This window comes from Cynocephalus volans, chromosome 13, assembly GCF_027409185.1.
Source record: "Cynocephalus volans isolate mCynVol1 chromosome 13, mCynVol1.pri, whole genome shotgun sequence".
NCBI classification, from domain to species: Eukaryota; Metazoa; Chordata; class Mammalia; order Dermoptera; family Cynocephalidae; genus Cynocephalus; species Cynocephalus volans.
This window is the reverse complement of record NC_084472.1, coordinates 11,039,230-11,056,228: the sequence shown is the minus strand read 5'-3', so window position 1 is coordinate 11,056,228 and position 16,999 is coordinate 11,039,230.

Genomic DNA, 16,999 nt, shown 5'->3' with positions numbered 1-16,999 from the left:
CTCTTGTCATAATTGCAGTTTCAGTTTAAATTTCATTTGAAAATATAAATTGAAGAAGATCTCAGAAATTTTAACCAAGGGCTTTATAGCTGGGCTTTCTTGTTGTCTCTTCTGAAATTTTTGATTCTCTTATCTATGCATTTCCTAATAATGGCTCTCAAAACTGCAAATGATTCTCTAATGATTTGCCTTATGCTATATCATCATGTGTCTCAGGGAAGATGGCAGATCATTAACAATCTGGATTAACTAATTTCCTTTGCTAATAAAACCGCAACACATGGGTTCACATATTTTGTATGTAGGAGAAGGGAACAATCGACGGAACCTCAGGGCTCCTATGGCCCTCAGTGGGCATTTCCCCCAAAACAAAAGAAACTCTGTTTGTGAAAATTTAAAAATGCAAGTGAGGTTATGTAACCACAAGCCTTATTAAGTGGTGTAGATAGAATTCCTATCAGAAATTCTATGAAAAGTTCAAAGTTGACCTCAACTAAATAAAAAGGTAAGTTTTTGCAACGGAACTGGTCTGTTAAACCCACCTCTGCACAGTCTTTCCTTTGCTGCCTGGAGTCTTTGCTCAAAAGGTCCAGCCCGTGGCTGAAAATCAGCTTTACTCAGTCCCTCAGTGCCCTATGTGCTCTTGAACTACTGGTCATAGAAAGAGAACCCTTACCTCCCTGGAGGGCAATTTTATTTACACAATAATCATGTTTTCTTGAGCCAAACACTTTTTTTTTTTGACAAAAATAAAACTTCAGCATGTTAATATAAAAGGAAAACAATAAAAATGAAGTGATTGAAGTCATGCAGATTAAAGTTCATATACAAAAGTCAAATTGTGTATCCAGAGAAGTAAACAGTAAAAGGGAGCAAAATGAATCTGGGTGTCTGTGTCCTGGAACACGGACATTTCTAAATTTTCCCCTCCTGGGTTGCCCGGCACTGCAGGGAAAACTGCACCACGTTTCTGCCTGCATCCGCTCAGGCCCACGCTGCCCGACTCCACCTTGCCGTCCTTTGCTGTATTCGTCTCCCATCGCTTCTGTTTCCTCCCAAGTCATTCCTCAGAGTTACCATTCACCTCAAGCCAACAATTCTGCCCCCGTGTCTTAGTAATCGCAGCAGAAGATGTAAAATCCAATTTCATTGAGAAGACTAAGGCTTCCTGACACTGGCTGCTTGAACTTTTTTTTTCTCAGCTTCAAAATTTTAATTCCCATCCATTTTCCCCACTAAGAACATTTCGGTAGTTTTCTTTATTTTTAAATCCCTTTTATTTTTCAAATTATCTCTTGTAGCAGTGCTAGATCATATCCATTTTTTTTCTCATCTGAATTTTGTTTTATATGTTAATTTCCTCTCTGTGTGCAATATATGATAATTTCCTGTTTGCTAGATTTTCCCTCTTTCTAAGTGGGCAGTTTTGACTGCCCTATCCTAAAGAAACATAAAACGAAACAAACGATCATAAAAAATAGTGCCTTTGAAAATATTTTTTAGGGCTGGCTAGTTAGATCAGTTGGTCAAGTGTTCAGATCCATGTACCAGCCAGCTGCCAAAAAGAAAAGAAAAAAAAAGAAAAAGAAAAAAAAAATTTTGTCCATCACAAATCATCTACTTTCTTTTCACTCTTCACTTCAAAATTTCACAAAAGTATAATCTACAAATATTACTTACACTTCCATGCCTTCCATCCTATGTCAACTGTAACAGCCAGCACTCAGACGTTCCCACTGTCCACATTTCTCAAATTAGTCAGCTTCAGGCCTGACAGCTGAAGACCAAACTCATTCTAGAAGGAAAGTGCCAAACCACATGCAAAAGGAACACTGCAGCTGGATTGTGAATTTGGCAAGATTTACCTCTTCTCCATCAACACCTCCTTTGATCTCTGTTAGACGTTTACCCCCATTTCCTGTGACCCATTCTCCATGTCATTTCCATGTGGATGCTTGGTTGCATTTTAGGCTCTGAACTCTCACTTCTCTTTGGCATATTTCCCTTTCTGCTTACAAGACCTTGTCCGTAGTCACTTTGGCAGCCAGAAACCACACTGGCTTGAAGAGTGTTGCCTGGAGTCCTGGGCTCTGCCCTCCTCCCAAAGCACAGCTTAGATGAAATTCTTTACTCAACTATTAGCGGGAATCTTCTATTCATGAAATCCAATGGCTTTATTTTTCTTTATTTGCCCTTCCTGTCTTCTCTATACCATGGACTATTATTGACCACCTGCTTCTAGACTGTTGCCTTCACTTGCACTCCTGGCTTCTTCATCGTTGACTTGACCGCAGCCTTCCCACCCTTCCTCAAAGTCTCCCTTAGGTTCTCTTCTCCCGTCTTTCCACATGTTTTTCCTAGGAGTTGACATTTACCTAGTGTGCTCCAAATATCATTCCAAAGAGTTCAGGCCTCCAGTTTTTCTTGTTTATTTTCTTATGTTTGGCAAGTAATCTATTTAGCAAATCTTCCATTGTTTTTTACGTCTCATGTTCCCCCCTCAATTCTTGCTACCCAGTTCTCGTTCAGACTCTCCTAACTCCTTCTAATTGCTCTCCTCTTTAATTTATCATGACCTCACCGCTGAATTAACTTCCCTAGATCAGACTCCTTTTCTTTTTTATTTTTATTTTATTTATTTATTTATTTATTTATTTTGTCTTTTTCGTGACCGGCACTCAGCCAGTGAGTGCACCGGCCATTCCTATATAGGATCCGAACCCGTGGAGAGAGCGTCGCCGCCCTCCCAGCGCTGCACTCTCCCGAGTGCGCCACGGGCTCGGCCCCAGACTCCTTTTCTTAAAACCAAAAATGACTCACTGTTTTACATCAAACTTTCTAAATTTCTGTACAAAATTCCTCACACTCTGACAACTGTCTGCTCTACCATTCCGTAAATCCCTTGACTAGTGGTGCTGCTCACTCCTATTTCTTCACAAGCTGTAATTCCTGCAATGCTGCCTAAATCCAACAGTTTCCCCTCATTTCTTGCTCTTGAAATCCTATCTATTGGTTAAGGCCCAGGTCCACCGCAACCTCTTTTATAGGAATTTTCTTCAAGTATTTTTGACTAACAGCAGGTTCTTTAAATTAATAAAGGATCATATATCATGATGAATCTTGAATTACAACTTTTATTTTTATTAATTAATTAATTAAATTATTTATTTATTTTACTTCTCAAAATACATTGTACTAGATTACCATGCCCATTTACCTGTTCCTCTCCAACCCCTCCCACCTCCCCCCACATTGTATCTGTTCTCTTGACTTAAATAGTTCAAGGAATTTTTGTGGTTATTCTGTCTCCCCTCCCCTTATTTGTTTGTGTGTTTATTAATTTATTAATTTTTAGCTCCCACAAATAAGTGGGAACATGTGGTATTTGTCTTTCTGTGCCTGATTAGTTTCACTTAATATAATTTTCTCTAAGTCCATCCATGTTGTTGCGAATGGTAGTATTTCATTTTTTTTATATCAGAGTAGTATTCCATTGTGTAGATGTAACACAGTTTCCTTATCCACTCATTAGATGATGGACATTTGGGCTGGTTCCAGCTCTTGCCTATTGTAAATAGAGCTACAATAAACATTGGAGTACAGGTATCTGTTTGGCATGATGATTTCCATTCCTCTGGGTATATTCCCAGCAGTGGAATTGCTGGGTCATATGGTAGATCTATCTGTAATTGTTTGAGGAACCCCCATATCATTTTCCATAAAGTCTGCACCAATTTGTAGTCCCATCAACAGTGTATGAGAGTCCCTTTTTCTCTGCAACCTCTCCAGCACTTATCATTCTCAGTCTTTTGGATATTAGCCATCCTAACTGGAGTGAAATGTTATCTCAATGTGGTTTTGATTTGCATTTCCTGAATGCTGAGTGATATTGAGCATTTTTTCATGTGTCTGTTGGCCATTTGTATACTTCCTTTGAGAAAGGCCTGTTCAGATCCTTTGCCCATTTTTTAATTGGGTTTGTTTTTTTGGTGTAAAGTTGTTTGAGTTCCTTGTATATTCTGGATATTAATCCTTTGTCAGATGTATATTTTGCAAATATTTTCTCCCAGTCTGTTGATTTCTCCCACTCTTTTGCTGTGAAGAAGCTTTTAAGTTTGATATAATCCCATTTGTTTATTTTACCTTTAGTTGCCTGTGATTTTTTGGGTGCTATTCATGAATTCTGTACCCACTCCTGCTTCCTCGAGTGTTTCCCCTGTTTTCTTTAAGGAGTTTTATTTGTTTCAAGTTGTATATTTATTTCTTTAATCCATTTTGAGTTGATTTTGGTATGTGGTGAAAGGTATGGGTCTAGTTTCATTCTCCTACGTATGAGTATCCAGTTTTCCCAGCATCACTTGTTGAAAAGGCAGTCTCTTTCCCAGTATGTAGATTTGCTGCCTTTGTCAAAGATCAGATGGCTGAAGGTGTATGGTTTGATTTCTGGGTTATCTATTCTAGTCCATTGATCTGTGTGTGTATTTTTATGCCAGTACCATGCTGTTTTGGTTATTACAGCTTTGTAATATAGTTTAAAGTCAGGTAGTGTTATGCCTCCAGCTTTATTTTTTTTGCTCAGGATTTCTTTGGCTATGCATGGTCTTTTGTTATTCCACATAAATGTCTGGAAAGCTTTTTCCATCTCAGAGAAAAATGTCATAGGAATTTTGATGGGGATTGCAATGAATCTTTAGATCACTTTGGGTAATATGGATATTTTCACTATGTTGAATTTCCAATCCAAGAGCATGGGATATCTTTCCATCTTCCTTTGTCCTCTTTAATTTCTCTCAACAGTGGTTTGTAGTTCTCTTCATAGAGATTATTCACATCCTTGGTCAGCTTTATTCCTAAATATTTTATTTTTTTGGTGGCTCTTGTAAATGGGCTAGCTTTCTTGATTTCTTTTTCTGCATGTTTACTATTGGAGTATAGAAATGCTGCTGATTTTTGTGTGTTAATTTTGTATCCTGCAACTTTGCTGAAATTGTTTATCAACTCCAGGTTGATACTTGAACTTTTTAATATAAGCTTTAGGCTGTTCAATATATAGGATCATATCATCTACAAAAAGGGACAGCTTGGTTTTACCCTTTCCAATCTGGATGCCCTTTATTTCCTTCTCTTTTCCGATTGCACTGGCTAGTACTTCCAACACTATGTTGAATAGGAGTAATGAGAGTGGGCATCCTTGTCTAGTTCCTGTTCTTAAGGGAAAAGCTTTCAGCTTTTCCTCATTCAGGATGATATTAGCAGGATGATAGGACTTATTGTATATGGATTTAATTATGTTGAGACACTTAATGTCTATGCCTAACTTGTAGAGAGTCTTTATCATGAAACAATGTTGCATTTTGTCAAATGCTTTTTCAGCATCAATAGAGATCATCATCTGGTTTCTGTCTTTGCTTTGATATGGTGTAATCACATTTATTGATTTGCAAATGTCGAACCAACCTTGCATCCCTGGGATGAATCCCACTTCATTATGATGCATAATTTTCTGTATGTGTTGCTGTATTCTGTTAGCTAGTATTTCATTGAGGATTTTTGCATCTATTTTCCTCAATGATATTGGCCTGCAGTTTTCTATTTTTGGTGCATCTTTGTGTGGTTTTGGTATCAGGGTGATGTTTGCCTCATAGAAGGAGTTTTAAGAATGGCCTCTGTTTCAATCTTTTGGAACAGTTTATAGAGAATTGGTATCAGCTCCTCTTTGAAGATTTGGTAGAACTCTGCAGTGAATCCATCCAGTCCTGGTCTTTTCTTTATTGGGAGTCTTCTGATAACAGCTTCAATCTCATTTATTGTAATTGATCTGTTCAGATATTCTATATCTTCTTGGCTCAGTTTTGGTAGTTTGTATGCATCCAGAAATTTATCCATTTCCTCTAGATTTTCAAATTTGTTGGCATATAGATGTTTATAGTAGCCTCTAATGATTCCTTGTATTTCTGAGGTGTCAGTTGTAACATCACCTTTTTCATTTCTAATTTTTGTTATTTGGGTCTTCTCTCTTTTTAGTTAATCTTGCTAAAGCTTTGTAGATTTTATTTATCTTTTCAAAAAGCCAACTTTTTGTTTCATTGATCTTTTGTATTGTTTTTTGTGTTTCTATTTCATTTACTTCTGCTCTGTCTTAACTATTTCTCTCCATCTACTAACTTTAGGTTTGGATTGTTCTTGTTTTTCTAGATCTTTAAGGTGAAGTGTTAGGTTATTTACTTGCCATCTTTCCATTCTTCTGAAGTAAGCATTTAATGCAGTAAATTTCCCCCATAATACTGCTTTTGCAGCATCCCACAGGTTTTGGTATGATGTGTCATTATCTTCAATAGTTTCAAGCAATTTTTTGATTTCCTGTTTAATTTCTTCTTGGACTCACATGTCATTAAATAGAATGTTGTTTAATTTCCATGAGTTTGTATAGTTTTCAGAGTTTCATTTATTATTGATTTCTAATATTAATCCATTGTGATCAGAAAAAAATATATGGAATAATAAGTCCAATTTTTTTGAATCTGTTAAAACTTGCTTTGTGACCTAATGTGTTGTCTATTCTGGAGAATGGTCCATGTGCTGATAAGAAGAATGAATATTCTGAGGTTGTTGGGTGGAATGTTCTGTAGATATCTTCCAAATCCAATTGGTCTAAAGTATCATTTAGATTTTGTGTTTTGCTATTGATTTTTTGCCTACATGATCTGTCCAATGATGAGAGTGGTGTGTTCAGGTCCCTAGCTATTATGGTGTTAGTGTCTATCTCTTTCTTTAGATCTCATAGTGTTTGCTTTATAAATTTGGATGCTCTGACATTAGGTGCATATATGTTTATAATTGTTATGTCTTCTTGATGGATAGATCCTTTTATCATTATTTAGTGGCCTTCTTTATCTCTTTTAATGGCTTTTGCTTTAAAGTTTATTTTATCTGATATAAGAATAGTTACTCCAGCTAATTTTTCATTTCTGTTTGCATGATATATCTTTTTCCTTCCTTTCACTCTTAGTCTTTGTGTGTCTTTACAGGTCAAGTCAGTCTCTTGGAGACAGCATATTGTTGGGTCCATCTTTTTAATCCAGTCAGTTAGTCTATGTCTTTTGAATGGGGAAATTAGTCCCTTTACGCTTAGAGTTATTATTGTATGGTGTTGATTTACTTCTAGCATTATACTGATTTTTGTTTAGATGTCTTAAGTATCTTTTGTTCATTTCTTTCTAATTTTCTGTTTGTCTTTTGTATTTATTGGTTTCTTGGGGTGACAGATAAACTATTTTTTTCTCTTTTGCTAGCATTTTTGTTTTGCTGGTAGGTATTGTTCTTTCTTGTGTATTCATGGCAATGATGGTTGTTTTTGTGGTATCAAACCCAGTACTTCCTTGGGAATGTTTTGTAGGGCTGGTCGTGTGGTAGTGAACTCCCACAATTTTTGTTTGTCTGAGAAATATACTATTTGTCCTTCATTTCAGAAGGAGAGCCTTGCTGGGTAAAGTATTCTTGGCTAGGAATTTTTCTCCTTTAGTGTTTTGAATATATCATCCCAGTCTTTTCTGGCTTTGGGAGTTTCTGATGAAAAGTCTGATGTTATTCTGATTGAGGCTCCCTTATAGGTGACTTGCTGCTTCTCTCTTGCAGCTTTTAAGATTCTCTCTTCGTCTTTGAGTTTTGTCAGTTTGATTATCACACGTCTTGGAGAGGACCTTTTTGGGTTGAATGTGTTTGGTGATTTTTGGGCTTCCTGAATCTAGGGATTTGTGACTTTCCCTATACTTGGGAAGTTTTTTGCTATTATCTCATTGAATATGTTTTTGATGCCATTTCCTTTTTTCTCCTCTTCTGGAGTACCCATGATTTGTATATTTGAGTGCTTAAGGTTTTCAGTTGTCTCTCTTAGATTTTCTTCAATTTTTTTGATTCTTTTTTCTTTTTTCTTGTCTGCCTGTGATAATTCAAACAACCTGTCTTCAAGGTCAGATATTCTCTCTTCTGCTTGTTCAAGTCTGCTAGTTAAACTCTCTGTTGTGTTTTTTATTTCGTTGAACGAATCCTTCAGCTCCATAAGCTCAGCTGCATTCTTTTTCAAGGCATTGATTTATTTGTACATTTCTTCTTTCAAATCATGTATGTTTTTTCTCATTTCATTGTGTTATCTTGCTGAGTTTTCTTGTATCTCATTTAGTTTCCGTAGAACAGTTACTCTAAATTCCTTGTCTGTCATTTCAAAGACTTCCTGTTCTATAGGACCTAGCACTTGAATGTTATTAATTTCCTTTGGTAGTGATATACGTTCTTGATTTTTCATACTTCTGGTTTCTTTCCTTTGGTGTTTTGTCATTGTGGCCAGGGTTGTTGTACTCCACTCATTTCACCCTGATGTCTGGCTTGGATCCTGAAGGGACTGCTGCTTCTGGATAGCAGGAACTAGCCTGAACTGGAAGTCCCACCCCGCCTTCCCCACTGGCTCATCTGGCTCAGGGTGTGGGGGCCCAGAGCCTCTCAAGTCATTCTCGGAGACGGAGGTGGCCTGGGCTGAAAGTTCCGTCCCATCTGCCCTCTCTGGGACAGCAGGCTCAGGGTGTGGGACCCCGAGGCTGTTTTGTCTTTCATGGTGTGGGACCAGCCTGTGCCAGAAGTCCTGTCCTGACCCTTCCCGCCCTCTCCAGCCTGGCAGGCTTGGGGCCTGAGGGCCCAGAAGCTCCAAAGTCTCTCCACAAAATGAGGAGCAACCCAAAGCAGGGTCCTGCGGCAGGTGGCTCCTGTCTGCCCCAGCACAGATCTTGGGCCCTCCATTGCTGCTCCTCAACAGCTGCAAGTTAGTCACTCTGTGGGAGAGAGCAACACCAGGAACCGACGACTATGCCATCTTGACTGGAACCCAAATTAAAACTTTTATGCACATACATAGTCTTTTTTATTCCTCCAAATCTCCTGCAATGTCTATCAAACCAATTTGGAAATTTTAGGGACAAAAAAAGTTACTTTAATGAATAGTAACTTGTTATTTTGGAGTGCTTAGTGTCATGCATTCTCTAGAAGTCAGATGCAGAAGGAAGTAACATAAAAGCTTTACTATCATTTTGAAAAATTCTCCATTTCTATGAATTAGCATTAATTTATACTCGTTACTGCACTCGCTTTGTATATGGCTGCAATCTAGGATGACAATTAAAACTTGAAATGCCCACGTCTCTGACACTGCTTACTTTTCCCCTCGTAGTTCCAATTAGACACTTGTTTCCACTGGGTCCTTATTTAAGGGCCTTCCTTACTTCCTTCCTTTTGTCTGGCAAACTTGGAATTGGTAAGGAACTTTCCTCCTTGTAGTTGGCTTAAGTATAACTCCTTCATACTCTGAAAAATACCCTTTACATGCTTGAGCTTCATTTGGTAATGAGCCCAGAACTTTGCTGTCTGCTCATGCATTATGACCTCTGGTTCTGGTGATGAATGGGTTGCCTTGTCCTGCAAAGAGCACCCCCCAAATTTGCTAATTAAGTCTGTGTTTGGAAGGTTTTTGTTATCACATTCTTCTAATATATGTGCAAGAAGCAAAATAAAAACCTCTCTTGTTCTAAAGTTCAAGTGTTACAAATTCAGCAATCCTGGCTACATTGGGAATGTGCTGAACTGTGTAAGAATTTCCATTTTATTTCTTTTTTGAACTTTTGTTTATTAATTTGGTCCATTCTACAATTTTCTGTTTTGCCTAGAATTCAGAATCAGATTTGAGGAATTAGCAGTCACAGAAATAGAAGTTACTTTTAGGTAATCACTTTTTCAATCCTCATGTGGTCATCTCCCTCAGGGGCAAGGCTGCAGGGTGACTTAGTAACTGAAAGTCCCTTGCTATTTTGTATGCTGTAATGACACTTCTATATGTATACAATAACAGTTGACTCATATGTTGTTAGAAAGTTATATACCCATGGCAACAGATAGGTATTTGGGAGGTGTTATGGGTTGAATGTATACCTAAAAAGTTCATGTCTTGGAAACCTGATCCTCATTGTGTTAAGGCGACAGGAAATCTGATGACAGTATTTGAAAGTTGGGGCCTTTAAAAGGTGATTGGATTGTGAGGACTATGCTCTTGTGAATGGATTAACCCATTCTTGTAGTGTTGGGTTAATGATTTAATGGGTTATTATGGGCATAGACTGAGCACGTGAACGTGCTCTTGCCATTCTCATCATGTGACACTCTGGCATCCACACTACTCTGTAGAGTTTCCACCAAGAAGAAGGCCCTTACCAGATGTGTTCCTTGGACCTTGGACTTGCCAGCCTTCAAAACTATAAGAAATAAATTTCATTTCTTTATAAATTACCCTGTTTCAGGTATTTTGTTATAAGCAACAGAAAATAGACATTAGGCAATAAGACAATGTATTTGGCCATGGGCAAGGAATGATGTCTTAGTGTATTGATTAGCTCTTCCTCTTCCTCCTCCTCCTCCTCCTTCAAAACAATATACCCTTTTCCAACTTTGTTTCAAAAGGTTGTTTCTTTTGCACTGAGGGGAATTTTCAAGACTTTACCATTCTGACTATTGGATAGGCAGATTTTCAATGAAGCACAAAAAATAATAAAGCATGTGAGAATCCTCCCTTGTTTTTGCATATCATGTATTTAATTTTATGATTATTTTCAATGATTAAAAAATCCTGTTCATTATGAAAATTTTAAAAGAATATAGATAATAGTTAAAATAGTAAAAGTACTCATTATCCATGATCTCAATGTCCATAAATGTCCACAGCTGTAATCACTGTTAGTATTTTGGTTATATTACATATATCTATTTGCAAACTTCCTCAAGTCCTCCCTAGCCAAGAATACAAATAAAATCATATTACTAGTTATGCTTAGTTTTTGTGGCATCTCTCTCACCTTTACAACTGCAGGGTCTATGCCCTCTCTCCAGCTCCCTTCCCTTTCTTGTATTCTAGAGGGTTCCTAGAGCAGGTTTTGTGTGCTCACACAGTGAGGGTAAGTCACCACCCTCACTGCTCTGGATCACTGGTGAGGGCCTTTGGGGCCATGCCCCATGTCATCATGCTCGACAGCCTCAACTGGTGAAGTTTCCACCTTTCTGGAGGGGTCTGACAGCAGAGGTCTTTGGGTTGTAATATGTTACACAGGTGAGTCAACCTACTTCATGGGAGGGAGTAGTTAATAAATGACCTTCTGTTCCCTAGGACAGTGAGGCTAGCAGATTGCTCCATTGGGAACACAATCAATTAACATCCATCACTCAAAGCTCAAAATCTCCTCAGTCTGATCTTCAGCCGCCACCTTTTTCTCCTCCTTTTCTTTTTCTCCTCTCTTCTTTGCAGCTGGCCTGTGTGGGCATCTGAAGCCCCGACCTTGGTGTTATCAACACCACTCTCTAACCAGCTGAGCTAACCAGCCAGCCCCACCTTCTTGTTTAACTCTGATATTTACTGATTTCATCTGAAAGCTATTCCACATACTATCTTAATGGTTTTTATTAACTTTAACTTTTATTTCCTGACTTTTAGTTGCTTGGATATGTCTCTGTTTCCACAGGCTAGATGCTAGGTGTTTTGATTATCCATTATGAATTCCTACATAAAAGAGCTCCTATTGTGAAGGAGGCATGAGAGCATGGCAGTAAACAAAGGCACAAGGCGATGCTGGTTGGATGATAAAATTAACATAATTGTGTGTATGCGGCAGCTGAGTAGAGCTTTCTATACTTACCTTAATTACCACAATTCTTTATGAAAAATATTTATATATGTGGATTGGATGATAATGTGTGAGTAGGATTCAGGACTGGTTGAATGACTAAAATGCTGCTAATGAGACCACTGCCCACTTAGAGAGAAATATGAGTCGTGCTGAAGGACTCTGTCACCTGCTGGTTCCTGATTTTTTTCTCACTGAAAGACACTAGAGAACACTGATCAGATCTGTATATGCTGTGAAACTTTGATGAGTGCTTTATCCATACGTAAATGTACTCTGGCAAGCATATGTAGTTGTCAAAGGACAACACTTGAATAGAAATTAAATTTTTACCATATGCCCCATAGGACAATTCCACAGCCACAGGTCAGAAGAGACATAGTTTGCCAGCAAATTTACTTGTAGACAAGGCCTGGAGTATTGATTGGCTCAGATCTGTAGGGAGTAATGTGTGATGAAAATCTCAGGTGTCATCAATGAAAGTGTTTTCAGGTCAAGGGAGATTTACAGTCAACTTCGTGCTGTACAGATCATACTGAGACTACAGGGTCCTGATCTGGGCACTACATGTCAATTGGGCTGATGAAAGGTTAAAGTAAGTAACTCTAAATGATGATGAAGTAACTCTAAACCAAAAAATACCTGTGAAAAAAAAGTGGATTTTCCTTAGCCTGAAATAGAAAAAAGAAACGGTGAAGACATTACAGCTGTCTTCACACATCAGTACATGGTGTCTTTACTCAGCATCACTCCTGAGAGAACAGGGACAGAGAGAATTCCATGTATTCAGTACCTACCACATGCCCAGCCTGAGCTAGGCTTGTTTCCCAAGTCCCTGACTTATAATACTTTGACTTAGGATTTTTTGACTTTATGGTAGTGCAAAAACTATACACATTCAGTAGAAACTGTACTTTGAGTACCCATACAACCATTCTGTTTTTCAGTTTCAGTACAGTATTCAATAAATTGCCTGAGATATTCAACACATTATTATAAAATAGGCTTTGAGTTAGATGATTTTTCCCAACAGTAGGCTAATGTAAGTGTTCTGACCATGTTTAAGGTAGGCTAGGCTAAGCTATGATGTTCAATAGGTTAGGTATATTAAATGCATTTTTGACTTATGGTATTTCAACCTACAACGTGTTTATCAGGAAGTAACCTCATCGTATGTCAAGGAACATCCGTATATAATTTCTTAAAATTTCACGGCAACTTTACAACATAGGAGTTGTTATATCTATTTTATAATTGAGAATCCTGAGACTCAGAGAATTTTAGAGACTTCTTCAAGGTGATGTGCATAGTTAGGAAATGGAGAGTTAGAGTTGAAGAGTTTAGATTCTGTGGCAGACACCTGTGATCCTCTGTGGAAACAACTCTTCCCCCTCCCCAGTCCATGAGGTGTGAGAAGCTCTGGACTCCCTTCCTGGATCCAGGGACAGGCATGTGGTCCAGTCCTGCCCAATCAAAGCATAGGGTTTCTGGGCCTCAGGGACTCAATCCATGCTTGCTTGATCCATTCTAGGACCTATGATGGAGACATCAGGAAGAGTCCTTCTTATTTTTCAACAGGATTCTGAAAGACTGAGATGTGAGCCTGGTACTGCTGGCAGACAATTTGTGTCATGAGGCAGAGAATGGTGCCTGGCAATGGCGCCAACACAGAAGAAAGTGAAGTATGTTGTTAAATTTAATCTTTACCATGAATAAAAGGATGATTCCACTATTACTCTAATTACACAAGGGATAAAACAGGGTTATTGGCAGTATCATGTTCATACCCAGCTTTGTCACATCTCTTAGGTACTCATTGAATACCATCTCTGTTTTTACTTGGATCTTAGAAATCAAATTAAAATTGAGTGCATGATTATTGCAAGCTGTGTACCTCATCTAATCTGACCCTAAATATAGAATTTCATGTTTTGGGGGAGATTAATAATAAAATTTAGGTGGAGATGCCAAGTTAAGTAACTCCTAAGAGAAGGTTTCCATTAGTGTTCAGAGAGGCCATGTATATCAACATTTTACTTTTGTAATTTTGTTGTTCTTTCTTTTCTCTGCTGCTGAGAAAGCCAAAGAAAATTATTTATTATCTGTTTGCACAGCCTCTAGCAATGGGATGCATAATGTTTGTCTTATTGATTATGATTTATTAGCAATTGTATGAACACCTAAGGACTAACCACAGGTGTTGAACCATTGCAAATTGCTTAGGAGTGGTGAAAATGGGTGCTAATTGCTCATAGATTAAAATGATTTCTGAACTTCTTTTGTAAATCATACATCTGCAGCTAAGGGATTCCACATTGGAAAGAAAAATAGAAATCCAGTGACACAGAGCATAGGTCTCTATCCTCTGTGCAAAAACCATGTCTCTTTAGATCAAGCTGCAACTCCTGCTTAATGGTTAGGAACCTTTAACTGCTAGCAAAAGGTAAAAGTAATGGAGGCCATTATACGAGTATAATAAATGAGAAATATTATTGACTTTTTTCCTCCACATGACACTGAAATCTAAATATCATCAGTAGCTTGCAATTTGTCACATTTTGCCACATCTAGACTCTTTCTCTTATAAAAATCAATATATTTTAATAGTATGTGGTAGTGAGTGTCCTCACTGACAGCCTATTCATCCATAAGCCATTGACTTTTCTGGCATATTCAATAGAGCAGTTGAAGTTGAATTCACTTAAAAATACCAAAAATGATAGGATGTGAATCTTAAAGACAGGTAATACTTAAATAGATTACTTTATTACTCATATAGCTCTGGAAAAAAATAGAAATATGCACAGATAATTGATTTGGAACTAAAGTATGCTAAAGATAACTCAGCTTTTGTAATCATTACATTTAAGTTTCCTCCTCTCCAAAATAACAAACAAACAAACAAACAAACAAACAAACAAATAAATAATTAAATATGTTTCCTTCTCTCCTGTCCTCACCAAATGCACTGCTTGGGAAGTATTGTTGATTCTCCAATTGTATCTGAAGTTTGCCTACTCTTTTAAAACCTTAGCTGCCAAAACTTAGTAGCTCTTGGCTAGGCTGCTACCATATTCTGCAAGCTAATCTCTCATATTCTCCAGTGCTTCTTCTATATTTCATTCTTCATACAGCAGCCAGAGTGATTTTGTAAAAAAATATGTCAGGTTATATCAAAACACTGCTTAAATTTTTTCTGGGCTTCCTATGGTGCTTGTGATAGAATCCTAATCCTCTTTAGGCCCTATGTGGTCTTGGCTCATCCTGCCTCTCTAACCACATGGCATGCTATCCTTTCTTCTTGCTCAATGTGTTTCAACCCTTACTGTCTTCTTTCTGCTCCTCAAGCAGACTAAGTTTATTAATGCCTTGGGTCATTTTCATGTGCCTCATCTGCCCAGGGTGCTCTTTTCTTAGATCTTCTTATGACTGCCTCCTTGTAATTCAGATCACAACTCGTATAGCATGTCATGGGCAACAGACAGCTTTCCTGACTGCTCAGCCAAAGTAGCCAGATTCAGTTCCAGTGCCCTGTTTAGTTTTACCATAGCAATCATCACATCCTATATTTTCTCATTTATTTATTTGTTTATTGTCTGTCTCCTGTCACTAGAATGTAGGTTCCCCCACAGCTTAGAAGAGTGGCTGATAGATAAGACTCTCAACACATGTTCGGTAAGTGAAAGAGTTTAACCATATTTCAGTTAGGAAAAAAAAAAAATTGGAAATACTACAAATAAAAGCACAATATAGTTCCGGTAAAGATGGTGGACTAGACGGTTCCTAGTGTAACTCTCTCCCAAAAATCGACAAATTTCCAACTATTAAAAAGCAACAAGCCCAGCCCAGGCAATTACACGCAGCCCAGGGAGGCCCCCCCCCAGAGGGGCCCGAGAGCTGCTGTGACCATGCGTCACGGAGTGCCAGCCTGCTGGAGCAGGCAGCCACTGATGTGGGACCCCCTCAGCCCACACAAATACATGTGGACCAGAGAGGCCCTCCCAGAGGGGCCCAAGGGCTGCTGCAACTACATGCTCCAATGCACCCACCCACTGGAGCAGGTAGCCACCGATGTGGGACCCCCCCAGCCCAGGTGAGTGCACACAACCCAGAGAGGCCCTAAAGCCCCCAGGCCTGCAGGTCACCAGGCCACCCACATGAGAACAGGCAGGTGCCACTGCTGGACTCCCAGCGCAGTCCAGTCCCCATGGCCCAGAGAGGCCCGAGCCTCTTGCCCAAATTGGCAGTCCTGGCAGGATCCAAGCAAGACATTAGGGTCAAACAAGTGGACCCTGAAATCCCCTGCCACAATGACTAAACATCAAAGGAAAGATACCAGAAATATGAAAAATCAAGAAAGTACACCACCAAAGGGTAATAATAACTCTCAAGCTCTAGGTCCTTTAGAAAAAGAAGCCCTTGAAATGACTGATGAGGAATTTCTAGTGATAATCCTAAGGAAACTAAAATGAGATACAAGAAAACTCAGTGAGACAACATGATGAAATGAGGAAAAGTATACAGGACCTGAAGAAGAAATGTACAAGGAAATCAATGCCCTGAAAAAGAATGTAGCAGAGCTTGCTGAACTGAAGAATTCATTCAACGAAATAAAAAACACAACAGAGAGTTTAACCAGCAGGCTTGAAGAAGCAGAAGAGAGAACTTCTGACCTTGAAGATGGGCTAAACACAGGCAGACAAAAAAGAAAAAAAAAAAAAGAAAAAAAAGAAAAAAGAAAAAAGAATTAAAAACACTGAAGAAAATCTAAGAGAGATAACAGACAACCTTAAGCCCTCAAATATCCAAATCATGGGTATTCGAGAAGGGGAGGAAAAAGGAGATCACATTGAAAACATATTCAATAAAATAGTGGCAGAAAACTTCCCAGGTATATGGAAAGACACAGATCTTCAGATTCAGGAAGCTCAAAGATCTCCAAACATATTCAACCCAAAAAGTCCTCTCCAAGACATGTTATAGTCAAACTGTCAAAACTCAAAGACAATGAGAGAGTCTTAAATGCTACAAAAGAGAAATGTCAAGTAACCTACAAGGGAGCCCCAATCAGAAAAACATCAGACTTTTCATCACAAACCCTAAAAGCCAGAAAGAAATGAGATTCAAAACACTAAGACAGGGATTGCCAGCCAAGAATACTTTACACAAAATGATACACCATGATCAAGTGGGATTCATCCCAGGAATGCAAGGTGGGTTCAACAAACACAAATCAATAAATGTGATGCACCACATCCATAAAATCAAATACAAAAACCATATGATCA